Source organism: Nesoenas mayeri (genome assembly GCF_963082525.1).
Source record: "Nesoenas mayeri genome assembly, chromosome: 3".
Lineage (NCBI taxonomy): Eukaryota > Metazoa > Chordata > Aves > Columbiformes > Columbidae > Nesoenas > Nesoenas mayeri.
The window spans coordinates 14,938,073-14,959,491 of NC_137544.1; positions in this window are offsets into that span (position 1 = coordinate 14,938,073).

Sequence of the window (21,419 nt, forward strand, 5' to 3'; positions counted from 1 at the left end):
CACAAAGATTCCTTTGGCCATCAAGTGTCCCACCAGGACCTATTTTTTTACCATGTCTGTCACCAATGTTCTTGTGTTGACAGTCTTGCCATGGATGGACTTCTGTGCCCTATGAGAGTTAACTAGTCTTTGCCTAGACACAGCAAGTTGTGAAGAGCAGTGTTTAGGACCAGCATCCTAGACTGCAAAATCCTCCGGCAGGGATTGTCTTTTTTTGCAACTCATACTGAGTTGAGCACATTTTTTGGCTCTTTACACTGAGCAATAATTCCTAATAACAGCACTGTCTGCAGGCCAGAAATGCTCTGATTCATCTCAGCTTGTAATTCTGGAGACTGTATTAATGTTTCTTCATCAGATATATATATATATATATTTTTTTTTTTTTTATTTATTTTATTTTATTTTTTATTTTTTTTTTTTTCTGAATGGATCCTACATACTTTCATATCAACCAGGGCATGATTTTTATTCTTTTTTAAATTATGGCTTCCAGCCTCTTCTATCCTTTATAAATGCCTCTTAGATTTCCCATTGCCTGCTTGATGCTGCAAAAATCCAGTGCACTAAAATGCCCACTAGCCTCAGAATGTATTCTGGTTGTTCTACATGGCATAAATCCTTGCAGAGCAGGCTCAGGACTCCAGCAGTCTCCTGAAGTCTGTTGGCCATTGCAAGAACTCTGTGATTCACTTTTGCCATTCTCTTGAATTTCCTCAAAGAATTATTAAGAACGTTGTGTGGGTAGAATATTGTAAGTTCATAATCACATGCAGGTAGTTTAAATGAAGGGCACAACTTTTTCTCTTGACGTCAAAAACATGTCTGTCACATATTATCTCTGAAATTGCCCCCCCTTCCCTTCAGCCTTTACTCAGAGAGTCCACATTTCTGATCAGTAGCAGATGGAAGAAAATGATTAAACTTACACATAAGGACCAAATCCTGTAGTCCTAGCTCCTTCCTTATTCTGGCAGTTTTCCCATTGACTTCAGTGCCAGAGTAATAAACGTAGAAGGACAGCTGGATCTGTAGCAAAGATATTATTGTCAGCTTCCTCTATGTTTCTCAGAATATTTTTCACAGACTGATTACTGAGATGTAGGGAAGAATATTTTCCCTACCCAATTTCTTGTTTGTATTCACTATGTCTAATGAGATTCCACTGTGCCAAAGTAATGTATTTTAAATTTAACATTCAAATCGTAATCACTGTAACTAAAGTTGCAAACAGGGCAAAACCAGCAATAAGACTTGACATAGGTCTGGTACAAGTAAATCTTCTTTCCTGGGGACTATCTGTGGGAGCATGATTAAATCCTTTAATTGTTTTGTCCTACTGTTTCAAGATAATAAGAAGCAATTTTCAAATATTTTTTAACATCTGGGTGAAATGAACTGTGCAGGTAGTAACTAGTATTGTGACTACCATAAAGAACATATAGATCACATTGGCCACTAAATGGAATGTAGTTTATATCAAAGAACAACTACAGTGAATCATTTCACATGGACTTGCCTACTATAAAAGGAGCTGATTTGTTTCCAGAGTCCAATAAACAATTCGAGTGAGTCATTATTTTAGCATTGTATACCTTTCCTGTTTATACGCAGTATTGAGAGTAATCTGGAATTTTTTTCAGAAGGCATTTTCATTTTTGCAATCATACTCCCAGACTTTGTCCTCTACACCATACTCTATCCTTACACTGCAGATAGTTTGAGGATTTGGGTTTTATTTACATTTCATTCTAAATTCTTGGGGACAGAAATCTTGTTAAATTTGTGGATGTAAATAAGGAATGACAATGTATCTATTAACAAGTATGCACTCGCTAAGTATAAATCATCACAGTTCCAGTAAACTCAGTAGAAGAAGGATGATCCTATGGTTAGGTTATTTGGGCAGAGTTTCCTTCTCTCTCCGTATGTTTCCTGCATGAATAAATATCTAAACCTCAGCCTACTTTCCTTTATTTCCTTAATTGAAGCATCTAATTTTCTAGGCTCTCTCTGTTATCAGTGAAGAAAAATAGACTCTAGTGTGCCTACACATTATCTGTATCCACCCCTGAGATGGGATGAGACTGAACAGGACTCAGGTGCTTGATTTTGATAGACGCCTAAGCACCTTTGTGAGCTCTATGTCTCTTCTTCATTTTTAAAATAGAAATAATTTGAATAGTCTTCTAAAATTATCTTGGTGCTGACACCTAAATAAATTATTAATAACGTATCATTGAACTGAGACCAATGAAGTGTGGGAAGACTTCTTAACACAGCTCTTAAGGCTGATAAGCAAGGCAGAAGATATCAACACATATATAGTAGTGGTAAGAACTCAGTACCTACAGTTTCAGAGCATAGGAAGGATCTCGCAGAATAAAATGTATTGTACCTTTCAGGTTTGGATATAATTTGTGTCAATTGGATGTGAAAGAACCTGCTTAAGTAAGTTTAACTGAGGTCCAAGAATTTTTCCAAGAGGTAAACTAAGACGATTATTTCACCCTAATAGTCTCTGTGGTTTTGTGTAGATTACCCAGACCTACTCACGAGTTTGTAACTTTATTCTGCTCTATTCTGCAAAGTTTCCCTCACAGGCATCTTTGTAAATTTATCGAATTGGTTTCACAATCACAGAGCACACAGAGTTTTTCTAAGTGTTCATGGTATTATTCATTGTTATGATTCACTGTTTGTATATAGTGTCATGTGTACTCATGGTTTCCACCACAGTGTGTGCAGATGCACTCATTGGTCTGCAGTTTTTCAAATTAAAGTCCTCTGAAACCTAGAGGAGTTTCCATCTCTGTAGAGCTGAATTACTTGTAAGAGGCAGAAATAAGAGGGAATAGGAAAAATGAAGTCGTATGAATATTGGCCTAAATAGGAAAAATCAGATAGTAGGTAAACAGTAAAGAGGTAAAGGCAGTTTAGCGTGGGTCCGTAGGTTGTAATAAAATAATGAGATGAAACTAAGCAAAAGAAAATTCAGGGTGAAAACCTGGAAACTTTTCCTAACCGTGAGTTTTATTACACTAGGAATAGTCTTCTGGGGAAGTCAATGGAAACAGTATCAGATGAATCAATTTGTTGCAGAATGGAAAAGCTTAAAGTACAGGGAGAAATCTTCCACTAGAAGTGGAGGAGTGAATTTACCTACTATTTCCTTTCTTCACTGCGCAGCTGAAAGATATCTGAGAATTAGGAAAAAATACAAATTAGAAGGGAGAGAGACAGCTTTGATTCCCAGACTTGCTACAGATTTTCTGTGAGAACTCGATTAAATCACTAAAGTTCTCATTTAGAGCTGACTGGGAAATGAATTTCACTACTATGTTGAATGTCAAGGTTCAGGAAGAAAAAAAAAAAATTGTCCTTAAGCAGGATGAACTTTGGCATATTGCACCACAATGAAATTCTATGGGAATAAAAAAGGCAATGACCTCCCACTCCCTTGGTAGTGCTCAGCTCCCTGGCTGTTCACTTGGCAACCATCTGGAGTCAGAGCACCGAGGCATCCTTCCAGCAGGTGCAATTTGTGCTTAAAGAGCTTCCTCTATGGCAATCTGGGTAAAACACAAACAAAAACATGTACCCACAGGGTCAGATGTTCAGTCTAGTCTCTCCTTGCTCTGCAACACCTTCTCTGCCTTTTTATATACTGGGCTGATAAGGAACAGGTTCTTTCTCATTACTGCCACTAGAAAGGTTATTTCAGATTTCACAGTGGAGGCTGGTTGTGGCTTTGTTGGCTGCTGAGAGAGGAGAGAGGGCAAAAGAATTTATATGTGCAGCTTTACTCTGACTTTGTGCCACTGGGAACTCTGTATCAACAGCAGCTTCCAGGATAACTGCAGTTTTGGATCTCTCCTGGAGCTGCTTTGTGGAACAGTGTACAGCTGTCATATAGAAAACCCACGCCGTGATCTGCTTCTTTGGTAAATGAATATCCAACACATTTTCCCACTACTTGTGCTGTCACAGTTGCTGAGTTTTCACTGCCTTATGGGCAATCTGTGAAATGAGTGCTCCTCGCAGCCCACAGTCACTTGCACAACAAGCAACCACTAAACATTTTTCTGCCTTAAGCAACCAGAGTATAACTGATATATGTGAACTGGCTCCAGCTGCTTGTTCCTCCATTTGCTATTCCAAGCTATTTGGGTTCCTCATTCACTGTTATGTTTGCTGAGTTGTCTCTTAGCAGAGAGCCCAGGATGCAGCAGGTGTGAGGAACAGGGACAAAACAATTGATAGTTCTTAGAATCTGACTAGCCCTCTAGACTCTTGCTAGACAATGGCATTTTTGAATATACAATTTTAACTTTCATTCCCAAAGATGTTTCTCTCCCTGCTTGCCTGCACACACTGCTTATTCTTTCCCCATCAATCACTGCCCTCACAGAATCAACTGCTTTATCTGGTCTGTGCTGCTGTTGCAGGCAACCCACAGTGGGAGTGCCACTATCAGTGACTGTGCCTCTGTAACATGGATTATTATACACTCTGGAAAGGGCACAGACCTGTTCAGTTGTCAATACTAAGCTCTATGGTTTATTTGGCTTAATATAAATACATTGCTAGAGTGCAAAATTTCTCAAAGATGATCACCTACAACTGGAAATCAGTAAAATACAAAGAGATCCACATTTAGATATATAATGCAATCTCCTGTGTACTACCCATAAGATTTCAATAACAGTTGTGCTCAGAACTCTCATGTGCAAAGAGGTGATCTTACGTTAGGGGATGTGTTCAGATGACATAAGACAGTCTTAGTCTAAGTAGGCAAGACAATGGAAGAAGTGTTTGCTGGTGCAAAGGTGAGTGACAACACAGTAAGTAACAGCATATTTGACATGGGAAACAGTTAAATCTTATCTCAGTGCTTCTTCCACTCCAGTCTCATCCCAGTATTTCATTCAGCTGTGTTCAAGCAGGATTTATACATGCAGAATAGCTGCCAGCAACAAAGGTGACCTGCAAGAAGAATTCTCAATGTTACTGTAGTGAGCTATATCTGTAAAATAACCCTAAATTAAATCTGTAAATGACTACCTAAAGCTCTCTGTTACCTTCCAGTTTCACTGATAGTTAGTGAACAAGTTTTTATTTGTGTCCACTAATTTTTGGACTTCTGATAATGCTGACAAAAGAAACACATTAGGAGATGACTAGATGTACATGTTAAAAATTTTGACCTGTTTCACTGACATCTTGTATATGAGCCTAGTTTTTCTGGATGAATCACAGCACCAATTGTCAATCATTACCAGGTGCTACAAGTCAGCTTTCTTTTAGTAGTGGTGGTAGATGCTTGTCTTCCTGTGTATAAAAAGTGTCTTCAACCACAGCTACAGTTAAGATCTCGGTATACCGAAGCACTCCTCTCTTACGCATCTGCAGAAACAGACTCCAACAGAAAACATCAAGGAACAGCATTATGTGCCTTGAATGTGTCCCCTGCAACTCTAGGGCTATTAAATAACAGACTGAGGCAGGAACTGTGGTTAACTAAAGCAGAACTTGGTGTGTTGCCATAACGTAATAAAGGTCACTTCCATGTAGTAAGAAGGATTGCTTTTGCTCTGAGTGGGTATATCTCACCAGGATACCTGGTAAATGGGGTGTGCAGTGTCAAACTGAACCCTCTTTTCACACCACTGAATAGCAACAGTGTCCATGCACTATGCCAAACATACCACCTCCAGTATTCCGCTAGGGAATGTACTATGCAAGGAAATTTTGTTGGCAAAGCCGTATATTTTGAGTCTACTAACTCATCTTCCTGTTCAACATTCCCTAGTGTGCTGGGTGTTTAGATTAATTTTACTGCAAGTAAAATGCAACCTAAGTTCTTCATTCTTTTCCTAACTGCAAACACAGATAATCTGTAATTAATTGTTAAACAGGCATGTAAGCTTCTGCAGAATGGAAACCAACACAAGGAGTTAAATCTACAAACCACATTCAAATCTCCTTAACCATGAAGCAAAACACATTTTATTTTGTCTTTTCTTTGGATTTATGCAAATTAGCTTGAGTAATTTCCAAATCTCAATTCTCACCAACAGGTGGCACCAACATTTTCTACTTCATGACACATGTCCCGTAGCTAGATTTAAAGTCTACCCCAGTGATAAATTATCTGTTAAATTATTATGAGTTCTGTTCTTTCTCCTGCAGATCGTGGCTGATCACTACGTAGTGGTATGTAGTTTGTCCTCTAAATATTTCACAAACTTTGTGTGGGACATTTTACTAGATACATTGCCAATAATTCAGACTGCTGTTCTCTTTCCTGTTGTGGAAGTAATTTTAACAATGTTTGATTGGAGTCTGGGTTTGGAGTGGGGTTTTCTTTATGCTTGATAGTTTTCTTCAGCCTTTCACATAAAAATGTTACTACATGTATCAACTTTTTAAAAAAACTTATCTTTCTTTCTGTCCTCCGCAGGTAATAAAAAATTGTAAAGTACGTTTGTAAAAAAAGTCAAGTAGTATTTTTTCCTGCTTCATGATTGTATGATTGCAGCCTTTACAGCCAGGATTCTACTGAAAGTAATTTAATAGCTATTCCCTTAAAAGTTTCAATGATGTGATTTTTATACTTGTTTTGGGCAGTATGGTACTAAAATTCTGTCATGGGAGAAGTCACTGAAGCCAAAAGAAAGCATGGCTGCACCAAACTCCATTAATTGATTCAAAGAATATTCACTGCCCCTTTTTGGAGGAAGAATCCTTATTTCCAACAGAGATATCCGCTACAAGTAATGAGTAACTCTGTGTTAAATTCCAATGGCTTTGTTTTCAAATCATAATTTGCCTGTTCCAGATTAATTCTCAAAGGCCAGAAGACTTTAGTTTCACAATTAAGATTCATAGGCAAGACTGTTTTCTTAATCTCTCTTTTTGAAGTTACAGTCATTGTTACAAGAACGTGTTTTCAGGATTATAATAGTTGTTCTGTGAGTCATAATCACAAGCTTTATAACTGTCATATTTTTAGGGATGTGAGATTTGATTCACAGACTATTTCCTATTCACCTGAATCCATGGCACTTCTGGCCAGGAAATAAGAATGTTGTTTCATCTAAAATTTAAAGTTTAAAGCCTACCTACTTGCCTACATACACAAATAATTTCAAAGTGTTTATTCAGTTTTCCTTTCTGGGGAACACTGTGAAAACAGAACCTATCACATGGGTGACTGCCAAGATTAATGAAAGTTTGGGCATCCAAGTGCCAATTACATAGAAGTTAGTCTCCTCCTAACATAATTTATATAGCTGACTTGTCATCTTTATATCTTGCTTTTTCATTGATCAAACCAAGCCTCTTCATTGATTCTGTACCACCTTGTTGCCTTCTGAATATTCACTTCCCCAAGACTTGTATTCACGGACTGGTCAGGCGCTTAAAGTCATTTCTTCAACTGAATGCCATGTTTGCATATGTAACATAAGCACATGAGCTGGAACAAGTCCTAAGACACAAAAAAATTAACCAACAGCATTCTATACATCTCTGGTAACCTTGTGGTCAAGTTTTGTTCACACTGTACTAGTCATCAGATTTGTCTAAAATCCATTGGCAACATCTGAAAATGCTCCTTGACTTGAATGTAAGTTCTTTAAATACTCTAAAGCCTCCAGTGTTGTGGATATGCCCTAAAATGGGAGACATTACCTTAACCAAACTCTTCAGGAAACTCAATGCATTTAAAATAGTCATTATCCAACTTTTTAAATTATTTAACTTTTTGTTGGCCTTTATACAACCTTAATTAACCTCTCTGTTTTCTATGCTGAACATTCTGGAGTTTTCCATTTCTCTACAGCTGAATGATTCCAAAACACACACGTATAGCTGAAACTTGTTTAATTTGGGATTTTAGGTATCCACCCTGTATTGCAAAAGTAGCCCATGTGATGCAATATTGTTTTCAGCAGTAGACTTTGTAAAACAAGTATTGAGTAATCAGAATGTATCTTTATCCTTGTGTGAGCTTAGCAACCTTACAGGTTTGGATGACAAAAAGAATTTGCCCTTGGACAGCAATTTAGCAAGACACCAAACAGTCAGAAGGGAAAATAAAAAAATTGCTTATATTTCACAATAAGCAGAAAAATTAATATAGAACTTCACAGCTGCATTGTTTTATATTAGGGCAGCATTTGAAACTTTTCACTTTTAGACCTGGGAAGATGCTCTAGGGAAGTCTGGAAGCAGGAAGAAGGGAACGAGAAGCTTTCTCTTTTTGCATCCTATAGAATATCTGTCAGAACAGCTGTATAAGCACAAAATATTTCTTGACCTTGCCATTCACACTGAACAAATAATGTTCAGTAATGATTAGCCTTAAAAATAAAATAAAATCATTAAAATCAGTAAATGCTACTTCATATGCTTCAATATGCTTCCCAAATGCATCATAAAAACCAGTGTGATTAATATGATACAGAGGACTAAGAGGATCAGACTGAGACTTGTCCAAGTAGTAATGCTTTCCAAAGAAATCCATGAGAAAAGGGCTTATTAACATCCCTCAAAACTCAGATTATGTCCCAGAGTCCATCAAGAAGTTATCATGTGGTTGATATATAGCACATACAGACAGCAGATCAGAGCAGCAGGCACTGGTCATCTGATTGCTATCATGCTACAGCCAGTGTTGAGGTGACTGTGTTTAAGGAGCTTACATACTCAGGAGCAGAAGAGTAAGAGGGCACTTTCTTCCACAGGGTTTGTGTGTCCCTTACTGAGTAGCACATCCTGAGTCTTCCTCTCCTATTGCGCACCCAAAAACAGTCAAAGGAGTTATGACTAAATTTAACTGATCTTTCTGGTCTGATGAGGTACCCGAAGTCAGAATTGTTGATGACCTTGTCCTTGCTAACTGCCTTGCACTTGGTCCCTATTCAGACCACAGGCAACTCCCACCCTCTTGCAGCGGGTAATGTTAAGAAGGACTCTGAGCTGTCCGCCCAGCAATTTTGTAGAAGCAGAAAGGACATGTTAGGTCTTCTGGGTCAGGCACAGAGTACACGTTATGGCTCAGTTATGTCCTGGAGCAGACATACTGCAGAACAGGGAAACCCAGGTTTCTGAATTTACATCCCCTGCCCAGTCTCTTGAATACTACAAAAGGCGAAGAATGGCAAGGCCTGGCAGCTCCCATCTCAAGTTCTCACTTAAGGTCCCATCTGCCTTCCAGGATAAACGTAACTCTTGGGCAAAGGCTTCCAGACTGACCCTGACTCACGTTCCCCTATGCTCAGAAACAAATGTGTTTTTAAAAGAATTAATTGCATAGAGATGCAGTTTGGCAGTTGCTACAAAGAAACTGTTGCAGAAATTAGATTCATATACGATTTTGAAAGACAAATACCTCTAAAAATCTACTGCCTGTAGCTAAATAGAGCACAGTTCATGCAATCCTTTTCCTCTGACTCTCACTGTCTACAGTATAGGTGTCTACACTGGAACTAGTGACTCTAGGCTCAATAGAGAGAAACAGATGCTTTTAAAGCGTGAGTCATTCAACCTATTTTAAATATCTCTGTTAGGATGAGACAAATGAAGGTCTATAGGTGCCTAGTTTTTTTCCATTGACTCTTAAAGAAGTCCAAATAACTAGATCACAAACAATACATGTGAGTAAATCTGACCTTGTGTATCCGGGAGCACTCACAGCTAAGTTGCAGTTTGCATTGTCCAACGTAGGTGGTGACTTGACAATGCAAAGCTAACATTTATAGCTTAGCTAATAATCTATGTAGTAGTACAGCTGGTTGGGAAGGAAAAAAACGAGCAATTAAAGGAGTACATTTTCTTCCCCTGAATTCGGTCTGTGTGTGCTTTTGTTTTTATGACTTTGTCAGAGAAACAGCAGTCCTTGCTAGCCTAAGTCTCATAGCAGACAGAAATGTCTGCATGAGGGAAGGCAGAAAAAAAATTCCACCTAAGAAAGTTAGTTTCTAGGGGAAGGGGAGGAATGACAGCTTTCCTTTTGACCAATAGTACCTTTACTAAGGTAGGAATCCAGTATCTAAATTTGATTGCTGACAAACTAGCCTTTCTCAAGTAAATGCCTAAGTTTTCAATAAATTCAGTGGAGTGAGATAAGCTTGCTGAAGACATACATATAACTTAGGTAACTCTTTCTCTCCACTGACAGTAAGCAACACTGCCAGGGGATCTGTGTAATTCAGATGCTAATCCATCAGCAAGCAAGGAAGATGCTGCAAGTTCCTGGGGCCTCCACCTGCTCAGAGTGAGTCTCCATCATCATCACATCTTCTCACCACTGACAGCGTTAGCTCACTCTTTACCTAACCTGGATGGCAGTGGTAGTCTTGCATGAGAGAATAGTGTCTGTCTTCCCCTACTTCTGAGCAAGCACAAGTGACTAAGATGTGAATTTTCAGGCTAAGCACCGAGTCAGTTCAAGAATACAAGAACCTAAAGCAGTAGAAAGCAACAGACTGGACCCTTGTTTGTATCTTTAGACTGTTTTACATGGTTCAGATCTCACCAGATCCGGTAACAGTGTTCAATATCATACTTCAGTATAGGTCACAACTTGAGCTGTTGTTTCCAAAGGTCACACAGTATCACAGTATCACAGTATGTTTCTGTTATATCAAGATTACACAATGAACTCTCAGCTGTACATGTATTATTCTCTCATTTAATGTTTTTTTAAGCATTTTCAGTTGGTTGTTTTTAAATTATATTATTGCATTAGCTCATGTAGGCCTGTAATTTATGTGTTCTTGAAAAAGCCTGAAAACCACAAATGTAACTGCTTAGTTTTTTATTAATGTTGCATTAGTATATGTGAGGATATTCTTATAACATCAGATCTATCACAGTTATCCTACATGTGAGAAACTGCAGCTTAGACTATTTTGATATTACTTTCCTTTGTCCATCTTTGTTCTCAGCAATTCAGGGTAAAATTAAATGTATTCATATATTAAGTTCCTAAACAGAAAGTCATCTTTGTATAGAATCTAAAGTAGTGATATCTTGGCTGGTTGCCCAAATATTTAATCCATACAAAAGTTTTATTACTGATGCAGCATTGTTGCTAAAGATAGAAAGTCAGCTGCAGTCACAGTCATCCTATATACTCTAAAGATGGTCTAGCACAAACTTTTACATATCCTAGATTTCTCTAACAAATGTCTCATTGGGTGACAGATTGCTGCTATACTACTTTAAGACATATAACAGAAAGTGAGGAGATGGAAACTTGTGAAATCTATCCTCCAGTTTCTTCCACTAGAAAGGATGTTGAAGAATACTTTAGGAACACTCTGCCTGGTCACATTTACCAAAATCTGCCCTTTTTTTTTTCATTTATATGCTGGTCTTAACTATGTACTTCATCTCTATGCTCGACTTAACTATTTGCTAAGAATACCACAAGGTAATTTGTTTTCCCCTTCTAGGCTGTTCCCAAATGACTCAAAATCTATCAAGTATTCACTACTCAAATTTTTAGTCTAAGAACTGGTTCAATTCATTGGAGTCCCTGTGTTAAACTTCGCTTAAACCATTTCCAGTTCACCCTGTGCCCAGCACGACACACTGCTTACTGTAATTCCAACAAGGCTCTCAGTCATGATATGAGAAAGTCTTAAAGTGAAGGCTCCGTCATTTCCCTCAGTAGTCTACTTGAACAATATTTGTACCCCTCACGTTTAAAAACGTACCCTTTATTTCTAATTTGTACTGTATAGCTTTATCTTCTAGTTTTTGGTTCTTATTATGGCATCTGGAGCTTATCTGTAAGCTGGTTTATGTGACTTAATGACTTACCCATGTGTGACATCACCATTTGTTTAGCTCCTGCATGCTGTCAGCTCTTAACGAAGCATTAATCTCAATTGGATGTGGTATGGAGAGGAAGGGTACAGGGAAGAGAGATTGTTTCCACCTCCTTTTGGCACTGTCTGTGGAAGCTCACCTCTGAGGTGCATTTGCAGTTGGCAACCCACACATTCAGAGCAGGAGCAGGATACATTCCCTGTATGTTCCAGGTTCTCTCTCTTTCTTAAAAAATTGCTTTCAGTAACCTCTAAGCACAGAGGTGGAAGACAAAATGTTACCTTTACACAGCCACTGTCAGTCTGGCTGGTGCCTGAGGTGGCACATCAAGCACCTGCTGGGTGCAGGCACACCTGGAGAGTTTGCAGAGCTTTGTGTACAAAATGTCACCTGCTCGTTTCCTTAACTCCGACTTCTATGAACTATGACTCATGCCAGACAGCTTCTGCTAGACTAAGGGGTTTAAAAAGCAGGACTATTGATCTGCCACTGTGTTACTGATAAGTGTGAAAGGTTGTTTTTTGTTTGTTGTTTTTTTGTTGCTGTTGTTGTTTTGTTTGGTTGGGTAAAAAACTGTAAAAATAAATGCTCATTGGTCCGACTGTCTTTCAACCCCCAATAAGGCACCTCCCATGGAAAGCAGTAGAGGTGAAGCTTCCATTCCACCCACCCTTCTGCAATTCATCTGTTGGAACATGGGATTTCAGTATTCCTGAAGACATTTTTAATTGCTTATGAAAACATTTTAATTGCTTACAAAGGAAAAATGAAAGGGAAAAAGCAGGAAAATTCTTTTGAAAACATAAATTTATTTGAATTGCATGAGATAATTCAAGGTTAGTTTAAGTAGAGAAAAGATTTGGGGAAGAAAGTGTGAAAATAATGCACAAACATCTGAAAGACTGATAAAGCATTAAATTATATTTAAGTAAGGGCTGGTATTAGGAATCAAATGAATGGATATGATAGCTACGATGCTGCATTGGATTTATTTTTGGCTTATATCTAGAACTCTTTTACTTGAGAAACGTACATTTTCTACAGAGAAAGACAAATGTTATTATCACCATTATACTTTGAGTAAACTACAGACTAATAAACTGCGAATGTGTGAATTATATGCCAAAAACAAAGAGAACTGCTAACAGAACTAGGTCTCTTGAATCCCACTCTGTGTTTTTCCCATTGGACCTTATTGAATGAAGGATAATTCACAGGCACAAATTTTAAGGAATCCTTTTCTTTTTGTCCCTATCAGATATTGCACTTCCTATTGTTTGCATGAATGGAAAAGATTAAGCCTTTTAAGCTTTTCTATAATGGATGTGTTTGTGGGGGTTTTTTAACCAAAAAGCTTTCAGAAATTATTGGAAGTATGATATTTAAAGGCAGCAAGGGACCTGGTGGAGCACTAATATCTGTGAGTAGTTCATACTTGTGGAATATTTAAAAATTCAAGATCTAAGGTTCAACAAAAGCAATGATTTGATAAACAGGGAATCCAGACTGGGCTCCATCTTAATGAGAGATGCAGAGCATCTTTAATGTGCTCACAGTCTTGTTGCCCTGAGTGACAGGATTAGGTTACATTAGGGTGGCACCTGTCCATTGGCTCATCTCACTCCAAGCCTTGTCGGGTATATAATTGCTGCTCAGACTGTCAGCTTTTGGGTTGAGTTTGTGACTTTCCTTTTTTTCTGATTATAGCCTGAGCCTCAGCTGTCCCACAGCTGCCTATCCCAAATGTTACGCTTGTGTCTGAGAGCTGCCACTCCCTCTCATCAGCTGCTTGCCCCACCTAATAGTTGCTTTGTTTCATGCTTGCTCCTTTTGTCTATTTACGTATACACTAGTGCATGTAATTTTAGAATAAACTTGTAATACTTTATTCCAGAAGCAAGGTATCCTAATTTTGGACCTCTTATATCTATAACTTGCCTGGGCACTCAATCTAGTTTAATTTTCTTCCATGTTGAAAAGGCATATTTTTTAAAGTCTCTGTGGACCATTTCCTTTTCTTTGCAGAGGTTCTTGTGGTGTACCTATCTCAGCATGGTACAAATTTCAGAGAGGTTCATTTCCCCTCCACCCACTATTGTGCAAGCATTCGGAGACAGGGATAGGCATATTTTATAAATTAAAAAGAAATCAGTCAGTACATTGAAGCAATTAGTATAAATGAGTTCAACAGACAAACAGGCAGGCAGAGTTCACTGTGCTGTTTGTCTTTTCCTGCCCCCGCAGCCTTAAATGTAGTACAAGAGCTAAATGAACAGAGTGAAAAAATGACCACATATCATGGGCCAGGTTCCAGTCACAGTGACAGAGTTGTAAATCCAGAATAGGAACATAAAACCTGCCATCCTGGGTGAGCATGAAAGTCCTTTTAGTCCTTTTAGCTCAGTCCTGGACAACAGTGGAGGAGAGGCCTAGGACAAGAGTAAGGCAAATGAAGGGATATTTCTCCTGCTGTAGCCTGCGAACTAGAGGCTAATTCAATGGAGACAGGGATGGTAGTCGACAATAGGGTTTAATAGCCACAAATATACCTCCCCTCCATGATCAAATCCTTTCTTAAATTTGTGTATATTTCGGAGCCCCACAACATCCTAGTGCAGTGAACTCTATAACTTCAGTATGTTTTAAGGGAAAAAGTTCTTGCCTTCAACCAACGCCCTGATCATTTTACTGGATGCTCCTTTTTGTACTGTAAAAAACAGGTACTGCACTTTCCTGTTTACCATTCCTATGCCATTTGTAATTTTATGGTAATTTCACTGATGCCACAGGAGGTCCTTTCAACTGACATTGTTGTAAGGCAAGGTCAGAGCCTTGTTTTTAAAGAATTTGATTAATTCTAAACTCCAGCTGCTACCTTTGCCAGGATAGTCTCCCTGAACATCACTGTTTGTGAGATGAAAACCCTTAGGAGCATGCAATGTGCAGGAAAAAATAAAGGAGGTTTGGGGTGTATAACCTGGGAGATGCCTGGAGACACTATGCATCTAAAACAGACCACTCTTCAAGACAGCCGGATGGCACAAAGTGAGAAGCCTGTTCCACAGGTATATCCAGGACAAAAGGTATATGCAGGTATGTAGAATTTGCAGTAACCCTTAAGGGGTTGGAAGGTTTCTGATTTCCAGAAGCTAGGAGTGAAGTTGTGCCTCACTCCTGGAGCTCATAACTGCTGCCCCACTGTCTCTGCACTAGCTTTTGTAGTTCTCAGAAAGCACGACCATCCACACTGCCCCGGCCCTACAAGATGTTTTAGGACACTTCCATTTGTGGTTAGAATAACCCCACATTTAGCATTGTTCCAGCCTGAAGAAATCTGTGTTTTCCAATGCCTATTCAAAAGGCCATGTTGTATGACCAGCATCAGCATATTCTTATGCTAGGCCCTTGTGGTTCTGTCTCTTAATGTACACAGTTCTTCAAATACTATGAGACAGGCTGCACACACAGCCAGTGTTGCCCGGAGCTCTGGCATCAAGGAAACAGGCCTATTTCCAGGAAGAGAACTATACATTTCTGGCCATACTTGCAGAATGCACACGGCCTCTTAGCTTTGATGTGGCACATGTATGATGACCACTAGCTGCCTGGTTGTTCTAGGCATTTTGTAAATGTCATCTGAGGGCTAGATTATGATTAAGATTTTAAAAAACTAAGAAATTTAAAAAAAAAAAAAAAGAAGAAGAAGAAGAAGAAGAAAAAGAAAAAGAAAAAGAAAAAGAAAAAGAAAAAGAAAAAGAAAAAGAAAAAGAAAGGAAAAAGAAAGAAAAAATAAAGAAAACATAACCACAAGGAAAAATGCTGAGTCTTCTGGGCTGAGATTTACAACTTCCAGCTGCAGTCAAGGGAAAGAGGAGCATCTTCCAGTCTCCAACCTTAAGGACACATTGAAAGTTTGAGGCACCACATCATTACCAAGTCAGTTACTGCAGGCTGTCCAGCATTTCAGAAAAGACCTCTAACAGTCAAAGCCATATGCCCCACTTTGCTGAGGATGAACTCCCATCAGCAGCAAGAAAATTTTCCCTCCAGGAAGGCCCTTCCTGTTTACCAAATGATACAGTATCGCCAGTTGAGAAAACTTCCTAATCTAAGCCGATCTGTCCGACAGCTAGGCTTTGTTCCTTGTGTTTCAACACTACTTATCAAGAATGTTAAACAGAAGTTCCAGGGCTGACTTTGATGCAGCCAGATCTTCTCTTCTGTGGTCTTTCTTGGGTTGTCCACTCTTTCCTGCAGCAGTCTCCCAGATTTAAGTCCTCCCCTGATGCTGACTATTTTGTATAGCTATGCAAATGCTTAGGAGAAATTAGTCTTCTGGGATATGTGCTATAGAAGTTGACCCCAAATGTATCAGCTCTCCTGCAACAGCAGGTGATGATAAGCAAGATATGAGTGAGTCTATGTGTATTCCCAAAAACAGAGAAGCCCACAGCGGAGCATCTCCTGACGAGATATAGATGGAAAACATTGACGTGGTAAATGTATAGACAAGAATACCTGCATATCCTCAACTTAATGCTGCTCTCTTTTCTCTTAGCAGAGCTTTGGTTGTGAATATGCCATGCCCCTGTGACTTAACTTTCAATTCATTGCACTTGCAACATATTCACAGGGATTAGAATGCACAGCTAAACATACTTAGCCCAGCAGCCTGTTGTACCACTTCAGTCAAAGAAGATGAACCAATGCACATAGGAACAACGAGCTCGCCTCATGCTTTCTCCAAAGAATAATTGCAAAATGGTCTCATCAGGCTTTGCATGCTACTAACTGAACACAGTGCTTAACCACAGAAATCACCACAATGATGGACTGAGGTTGATTCATCAGCATTAAGCAACATGGGTGCAGATCAAAAGGAATTTTCTGTGATATCTTTGAGAGGGTGGTATTCTCTTGCTTCTGTAAATGAAGTCTCAAAGATACCTGTACTGCTCTTCTGGAACTAATATTAACTCCTTGAAGGCTGTGAACGCATCCTTCTGGATCCTGAGGGGCCCACTATAGGTTACAAAAGCAAGATAGCAGTGTGGTCCTTGCAAAGACTGTTCAGGACCATTATATTGCTCTGGGCACTTTTCAGCAGTTCAGATATACTTGTGATGTATTGTTCAACCAGGACACCGTAAAGCTTGAGGGGAGCCATATGCTTTGCAATGCATCAGTGTTGCTAGGATTTTCCACCTGTCTGTTACTAGAGATTGGCAATGGGAGAGATCAGCAGTATGGTTTACTGATTTGTACTAGTTACTCATGCTTCCAAACCAGTATTGGTTTTGGTTTTTTGTTTGGTTTCTTTTTGTTTTGTTTTGGCTTTGGTTTTGTTTTGTTTTTTTGTTGTTGGTGATGTTTATTATTTTTTTTTTATGTTAGTCTCATAGCATCTGCTTTCTCTAACATTATTTCAGGTTATCTCTTCCTATTTTCTGAAGTCCCTTTTTTGAATATATGTTTAAGCTGTTCATTCCTGGTTTGCAAACAACATGATATAAGCTCTTAGTAATTAATATAAACACAGTTTGGGAAGAACTGCAGACAATTTCTTTCTCCACCCTGTCTAATTGCACATCAACATTAAATTAAATAACCCTTCATCGCTTATTTCTCAGCTAGAAGAAAATGGAGGCAATATTACAGAGATATTCATGGTCCATCTGATCCCTGGGCCTTGCTGCTGGCTGGAAATCTACTTTGTAAGTTCTTAAAACTGGTTATCTTTTCAAACTATTCAGGGAATATAGTTCTAGAATATGGAAAAGAATGAGAAATAATAAAAACTACTATAAAATATGAAAATTATTTTACAGATTTTTAATCAATATGTTCTGATCCAAAGGAAGTGAGTCTATTGCCATGGAAAGACTTTGGGACTTATGTTCTGCCCTCCTCATAGAGAAATTCTTGACACTGGTGTGAAAATAAGGGAGGAGAATTGTGCGTGTGTACATGTGTGTCTGAGAGACTATTTTGTCTTTGATTCCTGCTTAACTCTACTAATCTAGTGTCCTCACCTTTATCTGTCATGAAACTGCATCTCAGAAGAGTTCAGTTCCTGAGGAAAGACAGGACAACAACTCTTTGATTTAGTGCTTAATACTTACAAATTGAATCAACTCACCAAGAAATCCTGAATCCCAGTGAAAAAGTTTCAAAAAAAACCCTGGCAGTATCTTGTGCCTGAGGTAACATAGAGTGACACATCTTCTTCAGAGACAGTGACTCATAGCTAGGGCTTGAGTTGTTGGGGGGAAGATTATCTTGTCTGTTAGATGTATCAAGCTAAGAAAGATGGAGGTGCAACCCTGAATGTCTTATTAACTGCCAAAACAATTACATCATGGACAAAAAGTAGAGAAGAAAAGTACTTACATCAACTTCTACTCTTAATTTGTGTTCTGGAAAAAAAAAATCTGTATCTTATATTAAAGATCTCAGGCAAGTTTCATACTTTACTGGCTGACAGCTTCTGCTCTTTCAATATAAAATATTTATTTCTATAAACTGTACTGATGCTGTTGCTATTTTCTCATCCTCTCCTTCAAATGTTTTTGTTGTTTAAATCCCTTCACATGAAATTTCATTCTGTGTATATTTTGATCACTTTTAGAGTTTTACAATGAAAGATGGTACAGTTAATGTTGCATTCTCCATGCATTCGGCTTTCTCCAAGGTATTGGAGTGGACTGCTTGTGTGACTATGGTTGAACACAGGTATTTATGGAATCAGAATGCAACTGACTGATAATATTCAAAAACAGAAAGAAATCAGAAGCAGAGAGAGGAACCATGGCTGTCCTCAGTGGAGAAGGTGGATAAAACACATCAGCTTGCACCAGAGCCTGAAGTCAGCAATTTCTCTATGGTGATTAGCCAAACTGCATTTTTCTTTCTTCAACTAAAGAAAAAATGTTATTGTCAGAACCATAGTGTTAGTCAGGAAAAGCTGACACTGTGGGAGGAGGTGAGAGTCCCAGCAATCTCAAAATCAGTAGGAGAAAGGATGCCAGCATCACCTCCTTGTGGCATCCTGTCTCTGTGCCAGCTACAGCATCCAGGCTCAGGTGTGGTGGGATGCAGGGGCTGGACACTGCTGTCTCTCAGAGAGGCATTGCAGGGTGCTGTGGCTGATCACCACCCTCCACATTCCAGCTTTGCTGTGCATCACTTGAAATCCTCCCGGAAGCTGCCTTTGGTACCACACAATAGATTAACATGTGCCCCACTAATTAGGGAGGAAACCCACAATTTGTGATCCAAAGCAAACGTAATTTCCTAATCACATCAGGTCCATTCAAAAATATTTTCTCCTCTCCCTCCCAAAGAGTCAAAGCAGAAGCAATTTTCTATGAGGGGCTAAATCCTTCAGTTATAGCCCTCCCAAAATCATTAACCCTTCAACAGGGGTTGCACGTGGTTTGCAGCCCACTGCTTTTCCTCACATAGGAGAAGTGGTAGGGACATCATTCAGAAAAAATGGAGGGGAAAAGAATTTAAGAAAGAGGTAGGAAGGAGTTTCCTTCTGAGAGAGAGCAGCATGGGAATTGCTGTTGGCAGGAGCACAAGGCCTGTGCAGGAGAGGTGATGAAAAGGAGAGTCTGCAAGTCATCAGATGGGGAAAGCTCAAACTCAAAGAAAGCTGTTTGATTGTTTTCAAAAGCAGAAATGGTGGGAACTGAAGAGAAAAAACAGGTTAGATATTTTGAGAGAAGGGCTGAGGACTCATAGCTGCCACTGTGATTTCCTTGTGAACATCAGAAACAACCGTGTCCACCTAATGATGTCTGAAAATATTTTTAAAGAAGGGAATATCTGATTGCCCTTCCCAACATTTATTTTGAGCATCAGCTGCTTCACAGTAAAATATCAGCCATCTTCTTGGCTCCTGTATGAAGAAAAGGAGAAAATGGTTTGAAGATTTTACACTTTATTCTCCAGGAGTCCTCTGTTCTTTGATCACCACATTTTTTTTTAATGCTTTTCTACTTCCCTTTCTCCTTTAGTTGTTTCTTCTCTTTCACACAGAAAAAAAAATAAAAATCACACATTTAAACATATGAAACTCTCCATACGTGCTTCTTTAAAGTCTTATGCTGTATGAAGTTATACTTTTTAAAGCAGTGACTGACAGGTGACACTGCTTTGCCAGGTGTGGATCTGCACAGGGGGAAGACAAGTTGTCAACTGCTAGTGACAGACATAGGAAAGAAAAAAAAAAAAAAAGAAGAGCAAAACTGCAGGAATATTGCAAAGGATGGATATGCCCAGGCCAATCTTTGCGTTGGAGAAGCAAGTTTTAGCTCTGACGGAAGGAATGATTCTTTCTTCAAATGTTTCATAGATCTTCACTGTGCAGTGTCCAAATCTTGACATTTCACTACCTAAACTCACTTGTCTTCAGTGATGTTATTTTGTATACTTGTGTGTAGATATATGTGTGTCTATATATATATTACTTGTAGACTCCTTTTGTGAATAACTACAGCCCTGTCCAGTCTTTTAAAGATAAAGAAATGTGTATTACTGTAACTACAAAAAAAAAATTCTGGCATACTGGCACTGACCAAATGTTTGACATTGAAGTGTTGACATAAAAACATTTCCTTGCTGCAGTAACTTCATGTCTGCCTTCCTTCTGTCACAGCTGACAACCAGGAGGAAAACAAGTACCTCTCTGCATGTGTTTATTGGGTCCTCCCAGTGTGATAAATATTGCTTTACATAAGATAAAAGTTACAGCAGGAGAGGACAATTCTGATAATCATTTTACAGTACAGAGGTCAGAGACTGGAAACTCAGAAAGGGGAGAAAGATCTGAGAAGAAGAATAAGAATGGTCAATACTAGTCAAATGAATTTTAGGATAGACTTTCAGAAAAAACTTTCTGAGTAGTGAGGTCCATGAAAATACGAAACAGCTGTGTTCTGTGGGTTCTGTGGCTGATGCCATTTGAAATGTAACTGGACAAAGAGCTCAAGTACATACTCTAGAAAACAATCATGTTTGGCACTGGGATAGAGTAAATGACTTAATAACATATCTTTCTCCCTGACTAATTTCTGTGGTTCCTTGATTGATGAACAGTCTTCTGCCCGCTAGTCTTACATTCACTGTTACAAAGTCTTACGGCATGAAATTAATCTGACTTGAGTGCAATTAGGAGTGTGTGCAAGCAATTAAAGTGATGCAGTAGCAATTGGCCCTGAAATATGAAAATGAAGTTTTAAGATGGAAAATGAAGCAAAATTTTATAAGAAGCTATTGGTAAGTTCTTCCTCTCTGATGTACAGTCAACACAGTCAGTACTCCGTAGCTTAAGTTCTTTAAATCCTGTGTCCTAAGTCCCTGTCCCTACAAACATCCAGACACAGATGAAACTTGGCTCCCTTGAGAAGATTCATTGACCTGACTGGGACTACTCCTGTGTAATGCTATACCCTTTCTGTCGTAAAGCTGCAAGACCTTGTACAGACATTAACTATGCTGCTACAAATCACAGAGATGTGCCCAGTGAGTCATTGGCATAGTATGGAATAGAGCTGAGGTCTAGTAAATCA